Source organism: Lagenorhynchus albirostris, chromosome 7 (genome assembly GCF_949774975.1).
Source record: "Lagenorhynchus albirostris chromosome 7, mLagAlb1.1, whole genome shotgun sequence".
NCBI classification, from domain to species: Eukaryota; Metazoa; Chordata; class Mammalia; order Artiodactyla; family Delphinidae; genus Lagenorhynchus; species Lagenorhynchus albirostris.
The window spans coordinates 103,619,179-103,641,012 of NC_083101.1; positions in this window are offsets into that span (position 1 = coordinate 103,619,179).

Here is a 21,834-nt window from a genome sequence, read left to right on the forward strand (position 1 = left end):
CTCCAGGGAATTTTATCTTTGGTTTGACAGCACCCCAAGGTTCCCAGTTGGCTGCTCCTGGCTTTTTTCCTGGAGCACTTGTCCCCTGGGTCAGGGACCCCTAGGGCCCCTCTGGCTTTCTACCTAGTAGAACAGTGCAGGGACACTGGCCTCCCAGTTCCTCCCACTGTTCTCTATTGTTTTTTCATAGCAACAGGAATCCCAAGATTCATCTATCCCTTGACCCTTTAAATTAGTGTGGGTGGTAGGCAGAATTCTAAAGATGGACCCTGATATTCCCATGCCCTGGGAATGGGGTTCTTCAAAGACTGTGTAGGTGCTGCTACAAAGGAATTTTGCAGATATTTTTAAAGTCTCAGATCCATTGACCTTAAGATATGGAGATGCCCAAAATTTACAAGCAGCTCATGCAGCTCAATAACAAAAAAACAAAAAACTCAATCCAAAAATGGGCAGAAGACTTAAATAGACATTTCTCCAAAGAAGATATACAGACTGCCAACAAACACATGAAAGAATGCTCAACATCATTAATCATTAGAGAAATGCAAATCAAAACTACAATGAGATATCATCTTATACCAGTCAGAATGGCCATCATCAAAAAATCTAGAAACAATAAATGCTGGAGAGGGTGTGGAGAAAAGGAAACCCTCTTGCACTGCTGGTGGGAATGTAAATTGATACAGCCACTATGGAGAACAGTATGGAGGTTCCTTAAAAAACTAAAAATAGAACTACTATATGACCCAGCAATCCCACTACTGGGCATATACCCTGAGAAAACCAAAATTCAAAAAGAGTCATGTACCAAAATGTTCATTGCAGCTCTATTTACAATAGCCCGGAGATGGAAACAACCTAAGTGCCCATCATCGGATGAATGCATAAAGAAGATGTGGCACATATATACAATGGAATATTACTCAGCCATAAAAAGAAACAAAATTGAGCTATTTGTAATGAGGTGGATAGACCCAGAGTCGGTCATACAGAGTGAAGTAAGTCAGAAAGAGAAAGACAAATACCGTATGCTAACACATATATATGGAATTTAAGAAAAAAAAATGTCATGAAGAACCCAGGGGTAAGACAGGAATAAAGACACAGACCTACTGGAGAATGGACTTGAGGATATGGGGAGGGGGAAGGGTGAGCTGTGACAAAGCGAGAGAGAGGCATGGACATATATACACTACCAACCGTAAGGTAGATAGCTAGTGGGAAGCAGCCGCATAGCACAGGGATATCAGCTCGGTGCTTTGTGACCACCTGGAGGGGTGGGATAGGGAGGGTGGGAGGGAGGGAGACACAAGAGGGAAGAGATACGGGAACATATGTATATGTATAACTGATTCACTTTGTTATAAAGCAGAAACTAATACACCATTGTAAAGCCATTATACCCCAATAAAGATGTTAAAAAAAAAAAAAGATATGGAGATGATCCAGCTAGGTCTGACCTAATGATCTGAGCCTTTTAAAGGAAAAAAAAAAGAAGTCAGAGGGACTTGAAGCATAAGAAGGATTTGCTGTGTTCTTATCAGCGTGAAGATAGAGGGGTCATGTGAGTGGGAATGTGGGTAGCCTCTAGGAGCAGAGAGCAGACCCCAGATGCAGCCAGCAAGGAAGTGGGGACCTCAGATATACAACAAGGAGCAACTGGATTTTGACAACCTGAATAAGCTTAGAAGTGGATTTTTCCCCGTAACCTCCAGATCGGAGTCCAGCCTAGCCAACACCTTGATTTCAGTACTGTGAGACCCTGAACAGAGAACCCAGCAGAGCCCAGGCTGTACTTCTGACGCACAGAACTATGAACTAGTAAGTGGGCACTGTTTGAAGCTGCTAAACCCAACAGCAATAGAAAACGAACACAGGGTATATTAGTGAGTTTCTTCTAGAATCTCCTCTGCTCTCTTCCTGAGATTCTGCCACTTTCCTGGGGAAAGAGCTTCAAGTCAGCCCTCAGCATCTACCTTCAAACTGGATATAGCCCTAGATGTATCAAGAATTCCTTGAGATAATGTTTCTACTTTACGTGTAAGTAAAGCTCAGAAATATTAATTTGCACAATATTATACAGTTATTCATTATAGAGCTAAGATTTGAAAGCAAGTCCAAAGATCTTTTGTTTTTTTTTGCGGTACGTGGGCCTCTCACTGTCGTGGCCTCTCCCGTTACGGAGCACAGGCTCTGGATGCGCAGGCTCAGCGGCCATGGCTCACGGGCCCAGCCGCTCCGCGGCATGTGGGATCTTCCCGGACCGGGGCACGAACCCGCGTCCCCTGCGTCGGCAGGCGGACTCTCAACCACTGCGCCACCAGGGAAGCCCGATAACCCTTTGTTTTTTTTTTGTTTTGTTTTGTTTTTTTGGCTGTACCACACGCATGCGGGATCTTCCCGACCAGGGATGGAACCTGTGCTCCCTGCACTGGAAGGTCAGAGTCTTAACCACTGGACCGCCAGGGAAGTCCCAGATACCCCATTTTCCAACTATTTCCTCTCTCTGCTTCAGGGTCCCATCATCTGACAACAGAGCTTCATACTCAAAATACTCTATTTCTACTTCTAAGTGAATGACAATCCCATGAAATAACAATGGAGAGAAAGAAGTAAGAAAACTAAACGCACATTACCATGACTGTGATATCCTGTTTGAGATATTCAAGACTTCTGAAACAAAATGCCTGAAACAGCCCAGTAATAAGATATTCCCATGTCCTTAAAGCTTCCCATATGCAGACTCCTGACCTTTCATGGAATCATATGGTTTATATATAAAGAGATGCAGGGAACTAAAGTGTCTCAGAATTTCTCAGTTATTCCTCTTGCCTCACTGAGGTCAGAGCATTTCAAGTGGCTCCCGAAGAGTCTTTTCTGCATAGATGTAAGGGCTCCAAATAAAATCGCTAACAAGAAAAAAATGTATGAGGGCTATATTTGCTTCCCATGAGAAATTTAGACCAGAGTAACGTGTGTGCCTCATTTCAAGGTTCCCAGAAGCATCTCCTCTGGGAATTCAAACCATCATTTAGTTTATCTCATTGAGACCATACAACTTGCCCAGGTTCTCTTCGCCTAGGAAAGAGAGCCAGAATATTCTCAGTGTTTTAGAAAGAACACGGGTTCTGTTGCCAAGCTGAGTAGAATTTAAATCCTGGTTCTGCCATTTAGAAACAATCTGGACAGTAGCCTCAATCTCCGAGATGCTCAGCTCCTTCTGGAAAATAGATGTAATAATGCCTATCTGGTAGGGTTATAGTGATGATGAAAGTAAACGAGGTAATGCAGGCAAAGCGCCCATGAGATAAAAGGCACATTGTAGGGGCTACACGTCTGTTTTCTTCTCCTGTCCCCAGTACGAAATATAGTTTTAAGGGTTTAACATTTCCCTTTGGTACTTATAAAGAATAAATCTGAAATTAAACAAATACCACATAGAGTACTTCTAGAAACTCCATCAAAAAAGACATTTAGCATCTATTACCATTAGCCTGCAGAGAAGCCACAAAAATAGACCAGGGAAGAAAGTGTGAAGATCTCATGACAAATAAATTTAGAGACAGTTTTCTCCTTCCCTAAGGCAGATATGTTCCATGGTTTTAATTAAACTTTTCAAAATTCATCTCAATCCTTCCTTCCATTCCTTTGAAATCTTTTCTGAAACAAGTCTTCAGGCTTTCTTCTCTCCCCTGTCTCCCCTATCTGGAGCCTCTATTAAACATGGACACACACACATCTCTATTAAACATGCACCCATATACATGCACACACTCTCTCACTCGAACTTTCTCTCTCTGTCTCCGTCTCTCACTGTCTGTGTTCGTGTGTATGTGTGTCTCTCCCTCACTTCCTCCTTTCCTTCCTCCAACTCCCACCTCCTGCCCAAAAAGTTATTTCAATCCCTTGGAAGAAAATTGTAATTATATTGTATTTCCACAGGGAGTTCCTTCACTATTTGGTTGGCAACAGGCTGATGTTCTGAATATAGAACCGTGCGATTATTGTCATGGAAGGCTGTAAATAGACTTCTTTTCTTTGCAGATGATTTGATGACTCTTAATTACCTGTAGATTAAGTTCAAATTCCTTCACTTGACATTCAGGGCCCTTCCCAATGACCCAATCACGCCAGGTTTATCTTCTGCCAACCCCATTGCATATGGGGTTCTGATCACTCTGGATAACTTACTGTTCCTTAAACACACCAGCCTTCCAGAGAACACTGCCTAGAAGTTGTACATGCCCATCGCCTTTACTCATGCTGTATGATTCTTAAAATGCCCTTTCTGCACACCTTCCATACCTGGTGATAGCCTCCTTACACTACCTGGCGATACCTGGCGATAGCCTCCTCACACTACCTGGCGATACCTGGCGATACCTGGCGATAGCCTCCTTACACTACCTGGCGATACCTGGCGATAGCCTCCTTACACTAAGGATTCAGCTCAAAGTCACTCTGACTCAGCTTGGGCTAAGGAGTCCCTCTTCTGTGTCCCCAGCAAACAACAATGGAAGCTATCACCTACTGGTGGTGTATGATTCTTCCCCAATAGAATACTACAAGCTTTGGGGTCCTTTTATTCATATCTATCATTCCAGTGCTTTCAGTGCATTAGTACAATACCAGGATGTGGCTAGGACAAAAATTTGATATAAATTTTACTAATGAAACCAGAAAATAAATCCAATATGATTAGATCCAATTATGACTGACAGAAAAAAAAATTCCAAAAAAGGGTTTAGTTCTCTTTTATACATCTGAAGGAAGTTTGGTGCCCATGGGGTTAGGGATCCAGGCTTCTGTGACCCTGTTATACACCCATGCATACCTCAGGATCCAAAGTAGTTGCTGCTGTTCCAGTTATCACACTCACATTCAATCCAGCAGGGGAGAGGAAAGGGAAGAAAAAGGACATACTCCTCCAATTAAAAACACTTCCTGTACAAATGAACTTATTTACAAGACAGAAATAGACTCACAGACATTGAAAGCAAACTTACGGTTACCAAAGGGGAGGGAGGAGAGGGCTAAATTAGGAGTTTGGGGTTAAAATATACACACTAATATATATAAAATAGATAACCAACAAGGAACTACTGTATAGCACAGGGAACTATACTCAGTAACTTGTAATAACCTATAATGGAAGAGAATGTAAAAAAATATATGTATTTATATATATGTATAACAATCACTTTACTGTACACCTGAAACTAACACAATATTGTAAATCAACTCTATGTCAATAAAAAAATTTTTTAATAAAATAAAAAAATAACACTTCCTGGAAATTGTATGTACTATTTTCACTTCCTTGTCAGAAATTAATAAACCGGGGGCTTCCCTGGTGGCACAGTGGTTAAGAATCCGCCTGCCGATGCGGGGGACAAGGGTTCAGGCCCTGGGCCGGGACGATCCCACATGCCGTGGAGCAACCAAGCCCGTGCTCCACAACAAGAGAAGCCGCCGCAATGAGAAGCCCACACACCGCAACAAAGACTAGCCCCCGCTCACTCCAACTAGAGAAAGCCTGCGTGCAGCAACAAAGACCCAACGAAGCCAAAAATAAATAAATAAATAAATTTATTTAAGAAAAAAAAGAAATTAATAAACCAACAACACCTAGAATAGGGGAGGTTGGGAAGTGTAAAGTCTTTAAAGTTTTACTATGCAAATTAAACACGTACTCATGAAACAGATTCCCCGCAATCGCAATGACTTATGATAATATGAAGTTATGCTCAGGAAAAGTTCATGTGCAATATATTTAGCATTAATTAGTTACTCTATATTCAAGCATACATTTTCATATGTATTTATAGCTCTAGCTTAACTTTATCTCAATCATGTGTTAGGATATTATTGCAGTCACTGCTTCTGAGATTGCCTGGGTCAACGCTTAGCAAGATTACTCTCCCCAGCTTTGGTCATTAAACACAGAGACTCATTACTCCCTAATGGCGTTAATGAAAAACAGCTCATAAGCAAGTTATATAACTTAATTGTAATCAAGAAATCAGCTAAGTTATATTATTTAAAAAAATCACGGGGCTTCCCTGGTGGTGCGGTGGTTAAGAATCTGCCTGCCAATACAGGAGACACGGGTTCGAGCCCTGGTCCGGGAAGATCCCACATACTGCGGAACAACTAAGCCCGTGCGCCCCAACTAATGAGCCCGTGAGCCACAACTACTAAGCCTGCGCGCCTAGAGCCTGTGCTCTCAACAAGAGAAGTCACCATAATGAGAAGCCTGTGCACCGCAACGAAGAGTAGCCCCCGTTCGCCGTAACCAGGGAAAAGCCCGCGTGCAGCAACGAAGACCCAACGCAGCCAAAAATAAAATAAATGTCTAAAAAAAAGAAATCACATCTTGAATTCACCGTCCCCCAAACTGAATCCTTCCCTATGGAACCTTCCCCATCCTCATATATTCATATTTTCATCTTAATGGTAGCACCACAATCTGCCCACCTGCTCAAGCCGGAAACCTGGAAATCTATTAAGTCACTAAATTCCATTGATTCTTTCTGTTTCAATCCTTCCCTCCAGAACCTCCCCATGACACTCTTCGTTCAGGCTCTCACCCTCCCTGACCTCCTCCTCCTAAACTTTCCCCGCCAGACTCCAGAGGTGCTTCGGGTCAGAGCCCCTTCCTTTCTGCTGTCAGAATGACTTTCCTAATTACAAGTGCATTGCTCTCCTACTTTAAATCCTCTGGAACACTCAACAGGAGAGAGTCCACACTCTCAAACTCCTACCTCTTCCAGCTACATGAAGAATCTGGATCCTGCCAATCCTTGTAGCTCTCGCTCCTGGTACGTCCCTTATTATTATCAATCCTTGCTTTAGGGAAATACTTTTCACTTCCAGAATGCCATGTAGCATTCCTACCTTTGCAGGGGCTGTTCTCTCAGTCTGGAAGGCCCTCTGTTCTCTTCCCCCTAGCCTCTGCTTCCCATCCTCTGCCTGCCTGACCTTCTCCTGGTTTTCCTCCAAAAATCAGCTCAGATATCTCTCCTCTGTGTAAACTTCTCTGTCCCCTCACCCTCCTCCCAGTCCACTGAAGAGGGACGCTTTCCTATAAAACATACTTTTATTATATGACTTTTCTCAATACTTTGAAACTTTATCTCATCTAGATTACAGGACATTTCAGAGAAAGAATTTTTTTAAAAAAATCTTTATTGGAGTATAATTGCTTTACAATGGTGTGTTAGTTTCTGCTTTATAACAGAGTGAATCAGTTACACATATACATATATCCCCATATCTCTTCCCTCTTGCGTCTCCCTATCCCACCCCTCTAGGTGGTCACAAAGCACCGAGCTGATCTCCCTTTGCTATGCGGCTGCTTCCCAAGAGCTATCTATTTTACATTTGGTAGTGTATATATGTCCATGCTGCTCTCTCACTTCGTCCCAGCTTACCCTTCCCTCTGCCAGTGTCCTCAAGTCCATTCTCTACGTCTGCGTCTTTATTCCTGTCCTGCCCGTAGGTTCTTCATAACCTTTTCTTTATATTTTTCTTAGATTCCATATATATGCATTAGCATACAGTATTTCTTTTTCTCTTTCTGACTTCTTCACTCTGTATGACAGTCTCTAGGTCCTTCCACCTCACTACAAATAACTCAATTTATTTTCTTCATATGGCTGAGTAATATTCCATTGTATAAATGTACCACATCTTCTTTATCCATTCATCTGTCGATGGACACTTAGGTTGCTTCCATGTCCTGGCTATTGTAAATAGAGCTGCAATGAACATTGTGATACATGATTCTTTTTGAATTATGGCTTTCTCAGGGTATATGCCCAGTAGTGGGATTGCTGGGTTGTAGGTTAGTTCTATTTTTAATTTTTTAAGGAACCTCCATACTGTTCTCCATTGTCGCTGTATCAATTTACATTCCTACCAACAGTGCAAGAGGGTTCCCTTTTCTCCACACCCTCTCCAGCATTTATTGTTTGTAGATTTTTTGATGATGGCCATTCTGACCAGTGTGAAGTGATACCTCATTGTAGTTTTGATTTGCATTTCTCTAATGATTAGTGGTGTTGAGCATTCTTTCATTGTTTGTTGGCAATCTGTATATCTTCTTTGGAAAAGTCTATTAAGTTTTCTGCCCATTTTTGGATTGGGTTGTTTGCTTTTTTCATATTGAGCTGCATGAGCTGCTTGTATATTTTGGAGATTAATCCTTTGTCAGTTGCTTATTTTGAAAACATTTTCTCGCATTCTGAGGGTTGTCTTTTCATCTTGTTTATGGTTTCCCTTGCTGTGCAACAGCTTTTAAGTTTCATTAGGTCCCATTTGTTTCTTTTTGTTTTTATTTCCATTTCTCTAGGAGGTGGGTCAAAAAGGATCTTGCTGTGATTTTTGTCATAGAGTGTTCTGCCTATGTTCTCCTCTAAGAGTGTTATAGTGTCTGGCCTTACATTTAGGTCTTTAATTCATTTTGAGTTTATTTTTGTGTATGGTGTTAGGGAGTGTTCTAAGTTCATTCTTTTACATATAGCTGTCCAGTTTTCCCAGCACCACTTATTGAAGAGGCTGCCTTTTCTCCATTGTATATCCTTGCCTCCTTTGTCAAAGATAAGGTGACCATATGTGCGTGGGTTTATCTCTGGGCTTTCTATCCTGTCCCATTGATCTATGTTTCTGTTTTTGTGCCAGAACCATATTGTCTTGATTACTGTAGCTTTGTAGTAGCTTGATTCCTAGAGCTCTGTTTTTCTTTCGCAAGATTGCTTTGGCTATTTGGGGTCTTTTGTGTTTCCATACAAATTGTGAAATTTTTTGTTCTAGTTCTGTGAAAAATGCCATTGGTAGTTTGACAGGGATTGCACTGAATCTGTAGATTGCTTTGGGTAGTAGCGTCATTTTCACAATGTTGATTCTTCCAATCCAAGAACATGGTATATCTCTCCATCTGTTTGTATCATCTTTAATTTCTTTCATCAGTGTCTTATAGTTTTCTGCATACAGGGCTTTTGTCTCCTTAGGTAGGTTTATTCCTAGGTATTTTATTCTTTTTGTTGCAATGGTAAATGGGAGTGTTTCCTTAATTTCTCTTTTAGATTTTTCATCATTAGTGTATAGGAATGCAAGAGATTTCTGTGCATTAATTTTGTATCTTGCTACTTTACCACATTCATTGGTTAGCTCTAGTAGTTTTCTGGTAACATCTTGAGATTCTCTATGTATAGTATCATCTCATTTGCAAACAGTGACAGCTTTACTTCTTCTTTTCCGATTTGGATTCCTTTTATTTCTTTTTATTCTCTGATTGCTGTGGCTAAAACTTCCCAAACTATGTTGAATAATAGTGGTGAGAGTGGGCAACCTTGTCTTGTTCCTGATCTTAATGGAAATAGTTTCGGTTTTTCACGATTGAGAACAATGTTGGCTGTGTGTTTGTCATATATGGCCTTAATTATGTTGAGGTAAGTTCCCTCTATGTCTACTTTCTGGAGAGTTTTTATCATAAATGGTGTTTAATTTTGTTGAAAGCTTCTTCTGCATCTATTGAGATGATCATATGGTTTTTATCCTTCAATTTGTTAATATGGTTTATCACATAGATTGATTTGCATATACTGAAGAACCCTTGCATTCCTGGGATAAACCCCACTTGATCATGGTGTATGATCCTTTTAGTGTGCTTCTGGATTCTGTTTGCTAGTATTTCATTGAGGATTTTTGCATCTATGTTCATCAGTGATATTGCCCTGTAGTTTTCTTTCTTTGTGACATCTTTGTCTGCTTTTGGTATCAGGGTGATGGTGACCTCATAGAATGAGTTTGGGAGTGTTCCTCCCTCTGCTATATTCTGGAAGAGTTTGAGAAGGATAGGTGTTAGCTCTTCTCTAAATGGTTGATAGAATTCGCCTGTGAAGCCATCTGGTCCTAGGTTTTTGTTTGTTGGAAGTTTTTAATCACAGTTTCAAGCTCAGTGCTTGTGATTGGTCTGTTTATATTTTCTGTTTCTTCCTGGTTCAGTCTTGGAAGGTTGTTCTTTTCAAAGAATTTGTCCATTTCTTCCAGGTTGTCCATTTTATTGGCATACAGTTGCTTGTAGTAATCTCCCATGATCCTTTGTATTTCTGCAATGTCAGTTGTTACTTCTTTTTCATTTCTAATTCTATTGATTTGAGTCTTCTCCCTTTTTTTCTTGATGAGTCTGGCTAATGGTTTATCAATTTTGTTTATCTTCTCAAAGAACCAGCTTTTAGTGTTATTGATCCTTGCTATCGTTTCCTTCATTTCTTTTTCATTTATTTCTGATCTGATCTTTATGATTTCTTTTCTTCTGCTAACTTTGGGGGTCTTTTTGTTCTTCTTTCTTTAATTGCTTTAGGTGTAAGGTTAGGTTGTTTATTTGAGGTGTTTCTTGTTTCTTGAGGTAGGATTGTATTGCTATAAACTTCCCCTTAGAACTGCTTTTGCTGCATCCCATAGGTTTGGAGTTGTCGTGTTTTCATTGTCAGTTGTTTCTAGGTATTTTTTGATTTCCTTTTTGATTTCTTCAGTGATCTCTTGGTTATTAAGCAGTGTATTGTTTAGCCTCCATGTGTTTGAATTTTTTACAGATTTTTTCCTGTAATTGATATCTAGTCTCATATCAATTAGGTCCATCTTGTTTAATGTATCATTTAAAGCTTGTGTTTCCTTACTTATTTTCATTTTGGATGATCTGTCCATTGGTGAAAGTGGGGTGTTAAAGTCCCCTACTGTGATTGTGTTACTGTCAATTTCCCCTTTTATGGCTGTTAGCATTTGCCTTATGTATTGAGGTGCTCCTATGTTGGGTGCATAAATATTTACAATTGTTATATCTTCTTTTTGGATTGATCCCTTGATCATTATGTAGTGTCCTTCTTTGTCTCTTGTAATAGTCTTTATTTTAAAGACTTGTTTTTGTATCCATTCAGTCAGCATATGTCTTTGTTTGGAGCATTTAATCCATTTATATTTAAGGCAGTTATCGACATGTATGTTCCTATTACCAGTTTCTTAATTGTTTTGCGTTTGTTATTGTAGGTCTTTTCCTTCTCTTGTTTCCTGCCTAGAGAACTTCCTTTAGCATTTGTTGTAAAGCTGGCTTGGTGGTGCTGATTTCTCTTAGCTTTTGCTTGTCTGTAAAGGTTTTAATTTCTCTGTCAAATCTGAATGAGATCCTTTCTGGGTAGAGTAATCTTGGTTGTAGGTTTTTCCTATTCATCACTTTAAATATGTCCTGCCAGTCCCTTCTGGCCTGCAGAGTTTCTGCTGAAAGATCAGCTGTTAAGCTTATGGGGATTCCCTTGTATGTTATTTGTTGTTTTTCCCTTGCTGCTTTTAATATTTGTTCTTTGTGTTTAATTTTTGATAGTTTCATTAATATGTGTCCTGGCATGTTTCTCCTTGGATTTATCCTGTATGGGACTCTCTGTACTTCCTGGACTTGGCTATTTCCTTTCCCATATTAGGGAAGTTTTCAACTATAATCTCTTCAAATATTTTCTCAGTCCCTTTCTTTTTCTCTTCTTCTTCTGGGACCCCTATAATTCAAATGTTGGTGCGTTTAATGTTGTCCCAGAGGTCTCTGAGACTGTCCTCAATTCTTTTCATTCTTTTTTCTTTATTCTGCTCTGCAGTAGTCATTTCCACTATTTTATCTTCCATGTCACTTATCCGTTCTTCTGCCTCAGTTATTCTGCTATTGATTCCTCCTAGAGAATTTTTTATTTCATTTATTGTGTTGTTCATCGTTGTTGTTTGCTCTTTAGTTCTTCTAGGTCCTTGTTAAACGTTTCTTGTATTTTCTCCATTCTATTTGCAAGATTTTGGATCATCTTTACTATCATTACTCTGAATTCTTTTTCAGGTAGACTGCCTATTTCCTCTTCCTTTGTTTGGTCTGATGGGTTTTCACCTTGCTCCTTCATCTGCTGTGTGTTTCTCTGTCTTCTCATTTTGCTTAACTTACTGTGTTTGGGGTCTCCTTTTTGCAGGCTGCAGGGTCGTAGTTCCCGTTGTTTTTGGTGTCTGCCCCCAGTGGCTATGGTTGGTTCAGTCGGTTGTGTAGGCTTCCTGGTGGAGGGGCCTGGTGCCTGTGTTCTGGTGGATGAGGCTGGATCTTGTTTTTCTGGTGAGCAGGACCATGTCCAGGTGTTTTTGCGGGGTGTGTTTTGGGGTGTCTGTGACCTTATTATGATTTTAGGCAGCCTATGTGCTAATGGGTGGGGTTGTGTTCCTGTCTTGCTAGTTGTTTGGCATAGGGTGTCCAGCACTGTAGCTTGCTGGTCATTGAGTGGAGCTGGGTCTTAGCATTGAGGTGGAGATCTCTGGGAGAGCTTTTGCCGTGTGATATTACGTGGAGCCGGGAGGTCTCTGGTGGAGAAATGTCCTGAACTTGGCTCTCCCACCTCAGAGGCCCTGGCCTGACACCCAGCTGGAGCACCAAGACCCTGTCAGCCACACAGCTCAGAAGAAAAGTGAGAAAAAAAGAAAGAAAGAAAGAAAGAAAGAAAGAGAAAGTTATTAAAATAAAAAATTATTAAACATAAAAAAATTAAAAAGTAATTTAAAAAAAAGAAAGAAGAGAGCAACCAAACGAAAAAACAAATCCACCAAAGATAACAGTGCTAAAAACTATATTAAAAAAAAAAGGACAGACAGAACCCTAGGACAAATGGTAAAAGAAAAGCTATAGACAAAATCACACAAAGAAGCGTACACATACACACTCACAAAAAGAGAAAAAGGAAAAGAAATATATATATCGTTGCTCCCAAAGTCCACCACCTCAATTTTGGGATGATTCGTTTGTCCAATCAGGTATTCCACAAATGCAGGGTGCATCATAGTTGATTGTGGGGATTTAATCCGCTTTTTCTGAGGCTGCATGGAGAGATTTCCCTTTCTCTTCTTTGTTCTCACAGCTCCCGGGGCTCAGCTTTGGATTTTGGCCCCGCCTCTGCGTGTAGGTCACCGGCGGGCGTCTGTTCTTCGCTCAGACAGGACGGGGTTAAAGGAGCCGTGGATTCGGAGGCTCTGGCTCACTCAGGCCGGTGGGGAGGGAGGGGCACGGAGGGCGGGGCGGGCCTGCGGCGGCAGAGGCCGGCGTGACGTTGCACCAGCCTGAGGCGCGCCGTGCGTTCTCCCGGGGAAGTTGTCCCTGGATCCCGGGACCCTGGCAGTGGCGGGCTGCACAGGCTCCCCGGAACGGGGGTGTGGAGAGTGACCTGTGCTCGCACACCGCACACAGGCTTCTTGGTGGCGGCAGCAGCGGCCTTAGCGTCTCATGCCCGTCTCTGGGGTCGGCGCTGATAGCCGCGGCTCGCGCCCGTCTCTGGAGCTCCTTTAAGCGGCGCTCTGAATCCCCTCTCCTCGCGCACCAGGAAACAAAGAGGGAAGAAAAAGTCTCTTGCCTCTTCAGCAGCTCCAGACTTTTCCCCGGACTCCCTCCCGGCTAGGCGCGGCGCACTAACCCCCTGCAGGCTGTGTTCACGCCGCCAACCCCAGTTCTCTCCCGGCGCTCCGACCGAAGCCCGAGCCTCAACTCCAGGCCCCGCCCGCCCCGGCCGGGGAGCAGACAAGCCTCCCGGACTGGTGAGTGCCGGTCGGCCCTAATCCTCTGTGTGGGAATCTCCCCGCTTTGCCCCCCGCACCCCTGTTGCTGTGCTCTCCTCCGTGGCTCCGAAGCTTTCCCCCTCCGCCACCCGCAGTCTCCGCCCGTGAAGGGGCTTCCTAGTGTGTAGAAACCTTTCCTCCTTCACGGCTCCCTCCCACTGGTGCAGGCCCCGTCCCTGTTCTTTTGTCTCTGTTTTTTCTTTTTTCTTTTGCCCTACCCAGGTACGTGGGGAGTTACTTGCCTTTTGGGAGGTCTGAGGTCTTCTGCCAGCGTTCAGTAGGTATTCTGTAGGAGCTGTTCCACGTGTAGATGTATTTCTGATGTATTTGTGGGGAGGAAGGTGATCTCCGCGTCTTACTCTTCCGCCATCTTGAAAGTCTCTACAGAAAAAGAATTTTTATTGTATCTATTTATATCCTCAGAAACTTGCACAATAACTAAATCATAATAGGATTTCAGCAGAACGAAAAGCTATACACATAAATTAGCGTTCTGTGTGTTTATGCATGTATAATTTTATATGGTTAAGAATTACTAAATTATATATAATTTGATGTCATGCTTTTTCCACTTAAAGTTATATAATTTTTTTTCACATGGTCTGCTGAATTAAGCTCCCTATAACATTTGAAATTTTTCCAAACATTCATTGTATAACTAACTGTCCCATACTTTTAAAATTATTTCCCTATTGACAGACAGTAACATTAGTTGCATTTTAATATTATATTTAATACCCTGATGAGCATTATTGTCCATAAACTTTGTATTTCAGAATATTTATTTAGAATAGTTTCCTAGAAAGAAAGTAAATCAATGGTTATGGACATTTTTTAAGGGTCATGTTATATATCACCAAATGGTTGGCTAAAATGGCCAAACCCATTTGGATTCACAAAAGTAGTACATGACAGGGAGCATCACACTTTAAGAGAGATATAGGCTATCTAGAAAGCCTCTAGAGAAAATAAACATTATATGCAAGTAATCATTGGAGATACATGGAAAGTTTACCTGAGGAGAAGGGTGGACATGTTAGATATTTTATAATATCTATCATGAGGAAGATATTATGATAACAATATCATGAGGAAGAGGAAGTAAACTTGGTGTCATTTCAGAGAACAATGATGGAATATCACTAGCTACTATTCACTGAACATTAGCTGTGTGCCAGGCGCTGTGCTAAGCATTTTAGCTATAGTAGTTATTGAATCTTTATTTTAGAGATAGATAACTAAAACTCCAAAAGGTTTAGTCACTTACCAAGAGTCACAGAGCTAATTAACAGCAGATCCAGTATTCATAAACTCAGGTTGAAATGGTTCTAATGGTCATTTTCAACCACTACACCAAGACTTCCCAAACTTTTCCACCACAATGACCCTAATGGTAGAGAAGAGAGCAAGCCAATCCTTGGGGTATGTGGAGTATAGTGAATCTCTAGAATCCTTTGTTTTTTCCTCACACTTTTGCAACTGCTATGGAAAACAGTGTGATAGTTCCTCCAGAAATTAAAAACAGAATTACCATGTGATCCAGCAATGCCATTTCTGGATGTATAGCCAAAAGAATTGAAGGAAGAGTCTTGAAGAGATATCTGTACACCTATATTCATATCAGCATTATTCCAATTAGCCAAGTAGTGGAAGTGACCCAAGTATACATCAATGGATGAAGGGATAAACAAAATATGTACAATGGAATATTATTCAGCTTTAAAAAGGAAGGAAATCCTGTTACATGCTACAACATGGATGAAGCTTAAGGACATCATGCTAAGTGAAATAAGCCAGTCACAAATACTGTCTGATGCCACTTATGTGAGGATATCTAATGCAGTCAAACGTGTAGAAATAGATAGTGGAACGTGGTTACCAGGGGCTGGAGGGTGGGGGGAAAGGGAAGTTGTTGTTTAATGGGTGCAGCGCTTCAGCCTTGCGAGGTTAAAAAGTTCTGGAAATCTGTTTCACAACAATGTGAATAGAATGAATATTACTGAACTGTACACTTAAGAATGGTTAGGATGGTAAATTTTACATTATGTGTTTTTAATACAATAAAAATATCTAGGTGCATTTTTGTTTGGTATTTTATTTTTATATGTTATCATAATAATATTTTCCCCCGACTTTCCGATAAAACCGTCTTCTAGGAAGATGTACAGTTTTTGTCTTGTAGCTTTGTACATCCCTGAATATCGTGTGCCAGTTTGAGAAGCATTCTTCTGCATCACGCTTCCAAGGAATCCAAACTCAACATTATCCATGAGGTGTCGTAGTTTTCATATTTTCACCCAGAGAAACAAGTAGCTATTGTCTTTCTGTTTTGTTTGGGGTTTTTTTGGGCGGGGGTGAGGGTTGGTTGTTTGTTTTTGGAGTGTTAAGAGGGAAGAGAATATTGTATACGATAGTATTTTGTACTGAAGTATAGTTAATTTACAGTGTTGTGTTACTTTCAAATATACAGCAAAGTGATTCAGTTATACATATATATACATATATTCTTTTTCAGATTCTTTTCCATTATAGGTTATTACAAGACACTGAGTATAGTCCCCTGTGCTATACAGTAGGTCCTTGTTGTTTACATATTTCATGTATAGTAGTGTGTATATGTCCGTCCCAAACTTCTAATTTATCTTCCCGCACCCCATGCTCTCTCCTCTGGTAACCATAAGTTTGTTTTCTATGTCTGCGAGTCTATTTCTGTTTTGTAAATCGGTTAATTTTTTCATGTTTTTAGATTCCACATATAAGTGATATCATATGAAGTTTGTCTTTCTCTGTCTGACTAACTTCACTTAATATGATAATCTCCAGGTCCATTCACATTGCTGCAAATGGCATTATTACGTTCTTTTCTTTGGCTGAGTAATATTCCATTGTGTATATATACCACGTCTTCTTTGTCCATTCCTCTGTCGATGGACATTCAGGTTGCTTCCATGTCTTGGCTATTGCAAATAGCACTGCTATGATATTGGGGTGCATGTATCCTCTTGAATTACAGTTGTGTCCAGATATATGCCCAGGAGTGGGATTGCAGGATCATATGATAACTCCATTTTTAGCTTTTTAAGGAATCTCCGTACTGTTCTCCATAGTGGCTGCACCAATTTACATTCCCACCAACAGTGTAAGATGGTTCCCTTTTCTCGATACCCTCTCCAGCATTTATTGTTTGTAGACTTTTTAATGATGGCCATCCTGACTGGTGTGAGGTATGAGGTGATACCTCATCGTAGTTTTTATTTGCATTTCTCTAATAATTAGCAATATCGAGCATTTCTCATGTGCCTGTTGGCCATCTGTGTCTTTCTGTTTCTAATTTTATTGATTTCTGCTCTTATCTTTTTGCTTTCCTTCTGGCTACTTTGGGTTTATTTTGTTCTTGCTTTTCTAAATCCTTAAGGTGAAAACTTAGATAATTGATTTGAGATCTTCCCTCTTTTCTAATATAAGCATTTAAAGTTATAAATTGCTCTTTAAGCATTTCTTTAGCTGCATCTCATAATTTACGATATATTGTGCTTTTTTCATTTTGTTCAAAGTATTTCTAATTTTCCTTGTGATTTATGCTTTCCCTCATGGGTTATTTAGCGTGTGTAGTTTAATTCCCAAATATTTTAGAGTTTTCCAAAGATCTTTCTGTTACTCATTTTCTGCTTTAATTCCCTAGAGTCAGAAATTTTATTTTGTATGATTTCCATCCTCTTGAACTTTTTTTTGGCGGTATGTGGGCCTCCCACTGCTGCGGCCTCTCCCGCCGCGGAGCACAGGCTCCAGACGCGCAGCCCAGTGGTCACGGCTCACGGGCCCAGCCGCTCCGCGGCATGTGGGATCCTCCCGGACCGGGGCACGAACCTGCGTCCCCTGCATCGTCAGGCAGACCCCCAACCACTGCGCCACCAGGGAAGACCTATTGAACTTTTTGAAACTTGTTTTATGGCCCAGAATTTAGTCCATCTTGATGAATTCCATGTGCACTTAAAAAAGGATGTATACTCTGCTGTTGTTGGATATAGTGTTCTAGTTGGTCAACTATTTCTCCTTTCAGTTTTAAGTTTTGCCCCATGTATTCTGAAACTCTGTTATTAGAGGCACATATATTTAGAATTGTTTTCTCTTGATAAATTGCCTCCTTTATCATTATATATTCTCCCTTTTTATGCCTGGTAGTAATTCTGAAATCTTACTTAGTCTGATAAGAATACGGTCACTCCAGCTTTCTTTTGATTAGTGCTTACATGATATATCTTTATCCTTTTACTTGTAACCTATCTTTGTATTTATATTGTAACTGGGTTACTTGTGTCTAGCCCTCTATGCTTTGTAATTGGAGTGTTTAGACCATTTAAGTTTAATGTAATTATCAACATGGTATATTTGAAAGTTGTTAAGAGAGCAAATCTTATGAGTTCTCAGCACTAGGGGAAAAAAAACAATTTTGTGTGTGTTTCTATACAAGATGATAAATGTTAACTAAATTTATCATGGTGATCATTTCACAATATATGTAAGTCAAAATCATTAGACTGTACACTTTAAACTTATACAGTGCTATAGGTTGGTTATATCTCAATAAAACTGTAAAAGAAAAAGTAAAGAAAAATATCTATATGGTTAGATATAAATATACCATTTGCTATTTGCTTAACAATTGTCCCAGAGTTTTGTTCCTTTCTTCCCATCTTGTTTTGGATTGGATTGGACTTTTTAATATTACACCTTATCTCCAGTCTTGCCTCGTTAGCTTCATCTCTTTGTTTTTGTGGTTGTCATCTTCTTTGTTGTCGTCATCACTGTTTTAGTTGTAGCCCTCGGGCTAGTTTCTACTGTACAGCGAAGTGAAGTAGCGTTCCCTGTGCTATACAGCAAGTTCTCATTAGTTATCTATTTTATACATATTAGTCATATTAGTGTATATATGTCAATCCCAATCTCCCAATTCATCCCACCCCCTCTTTCCCCCCTTGGTGTCCATATGTTTGTTCTCTACATCTGCGTCTCTATTTCTGCCTTGCAAACTGGTTCATCTGTACCATTTTTCTAGATTCCACATATATGTGTTAATATATAATATTTGTTTTTCTCTTTCTGACTTACTTCACTCTGTATGACAGTCTCTAGGTCCATCCACGTCTCTACAAATGACCCAATTTCATTCCTTTTTATGGCTGAGTAATATTCCATTGTATATGTGTACCACATCTTCTTTATCCATTTGTCTGTTGATGGATATTTAGGTTGCTTCCATGACCTGGCTATTGTAAATAGTGCTGCAATGAACTTTGGGATGCATGTGTCTTTTTGCATTATGGTTTTCTCTGGATATGTGCCCAGCAGTGGGATTGCTGGGTCATATAATAATCCTGTTTTTAGTTTTTTAAGGGACCTCCATACTGTTCTCCATAGTGACTGTATCGATTTACATTCCCACCAACAGTGCCAGAGGGTCCCTTTTCTAGTGGCTGTTTTTAAATCTTTGTCTATTAATTCCATCATAGCTGTCATTTCTATATTTGCTTCCATAGATTTTTCTCCTGATTTTATGCAATATTATCATGCTTCTTTGTATGCCTGTATGTAGATTTTTATTAGACGCCAGATATTTTTAATTTTACATCATTGGACCCGGTTTGGACTTTGTTCTGGCATGCCTATAATTTACTTGAAAGCAGTATGATTCTTTCAAGGCTTGCTTTTAAGTTTTGTCAGAGTGGGTCCAAATTAGCCTTTTGTCTGTGAGAAGGTGCCGATCAGGAGAAAAGACTCAAGTCCAAGGACAAAGTGAATGGAGAGGAAGAGGACTCAGGAGCCAAGGACAGAGCACAGAGGAGTGGATAGATCAAGGAGCTGAGACTGGCATAGCAGAGGAGTCACAGTCCTGCAAAAGTCACTGGGGTGGAGTGGGAGGGAGTTTGTGTTCATATGTAACACTGAGTTAGGTTCTGGGCTTGGATCATCATAAGCAAGTTTCTCACTTACATTCAGAGGCTGAGTGTGATGTGGACATTCTCTTGGTGAACATCTAGCATACTTTGTCTCCACCCACTCAAAGGAAGAGCTGAGCCGGCTCCACGGATTAACCAAAATTCTTGCCACACAATTACAAAATGACCTCTAGGGGGCATTGCAGACCCCGTTGAAAACCACTGGTTTGGGATCTCAGGATGTAAAATATGCCCTTACTCTGCCCTTTATTGGCACCAGTTTCTCAGCTTGCCACATCATGAGAGGCCTCCCAAAAGCCCTTTCCTTCAGATACTCTTCCTGGATGAGGAATTCATTTACTTCTGTGGCTGCAGCTATTGCCCAAGGTTCATGGCTCCCACACCTATATCCCAAGCCTCGTCCTCCTGTGCCTGCCTCTTCCTGTCTGCTAAAAGTCAGCTCACTCATTAAACCTCAGCTTAAGTGCCACCTATGCCATGAAGTCTTCTCCAATGCCTCCAGTTGTCAGTTACCCGTCCCTCCTCTTGCCCTCAGAGATGCTGCCAATGGTTTAGTTCTTAATTGTGCAGAACTCCTCAAGCTGTAGTCCTGATTCTCTCCCTAAAAACCTGGAGAATGGCTTGTTAAAATGGAAGTGCCAAGGCAACATCCTCAAAAGATAATAATTTCAATAAGCCTGGTCAATTATTTTCATTTACAAACACCCACATCAAAGAAATGTATATCTCAACAAACTCTCAGGGATTTTGATACAAATTGAAATTGGAAGAAAAATTACCTTGGGTGTTTCATGTATGTCTCACATGGTTGTCCCCATTGAAAGGTTTTGTAAACCTTTTCAATGTGAGAATTGTTTTTTAATGCTTGGAAGTGAGCTCCATGCTGGACATATAATTGGAATTTTTAGTTTTCAGCATCAGGAATTGGAGATTAATGGGACCCAGGGGGGTCTTGGTGATGGGTTTTATTCTCCTGCATAATCTGGATCAACCACCTTTATTCCTTGATGTGTGCAATTGATAGTGTTTTCTGAGTCCTATATACAGTGCTTCAGTAAAATTCAATACAAAGGAAGCTTCAAGACAAGTACCCTGGCCTTTCTTTCAACCAGATTACTGCCTCTAATCCCATCCTCTACAGACATGCTGGAGCAACCATTGCCTGGGACCCAAAGATTAATTAAACTAGTTTCTGTTTTCAAGGAATTTCAAGTCTAACATCTGAGAAAGATAGGTAAATATAATCATACAGTAATCAAAACATCTAAGAGGTACAGAAGTATTGGCAGAGTCAGGGAACTTAATATCTAAACTGAGTTTAAAAGGATGCATAGGAATTAATTCAACCAGGCAGGGAAGAGCAACTTAAGCAAGGGAACCTAAATGTGCAAACAATGGAGGTGTGGATCAACAGGGTTTATCAGGGAATGAATGGGAAGTGCAGCAGTTTGGTGAAAGAGGGTGGTGGGAATGGACCTTCCTCTTGACCTTGGGTATTCCAATGAAAAGATGAAGAAGCTGGTGGGATACATTTGTGGGACTAGACCCTTGAGGTCACTCTTGTCTCCTTTTACTCAGAAGCAGACAGTTCTTTTTTTAAAATTTTTTTTTATTAATTAGTTTATTTATTTTTGGCTGCATTGGGTCTTCGTTGCTGCACGTGGGCTTTCTCTAGTTGCGGTGAGCAGGGGCTACTCTTTGTTACGGTGTGCAGGTTTCTCATTGCGGTGGCTTCTCGTTGCAGAGCATGGGCTCTAAGCACACGGCTTCAGTAGTTGTGGCACATGGGCCCAGTAGTTGTGGCTCGCAGCTCTAGAGCGCAGGCTCCGTAGTTGTGGCGCACGGGCTTAGTTGCTCTGCGGCATGTGGGATCTTCCCTCAGCAGGGCTCGAACCTGTGTCCCCTGCATTGGCGGACGGATTCTTAACCACTGCGCCACCAGGGAAGTCCCCAGAAGCAGACAGTTCCTGATGGTATGGTCACAGCCTCTCACTTTCTCAAGCACAGCAGGTTTCCGAAGCCCCTGGGGTTACAGCTTTGGGCTCCTTATTCATTCTAGGGCAGTGACTTTCCAAAGGTTTGACTGCAACTTCTAGTAATAAATACATCTTCTTTTCCCACTTAGGTTGTTATATAATATTGAGCAAAGAATTTGAAAAAGAATAGATAACATGTATATGTATAACTGAATCACTTTGCTGTACACCTGAAACTAACATGACATTGTTAATCAACTGTACTCCAATATAAA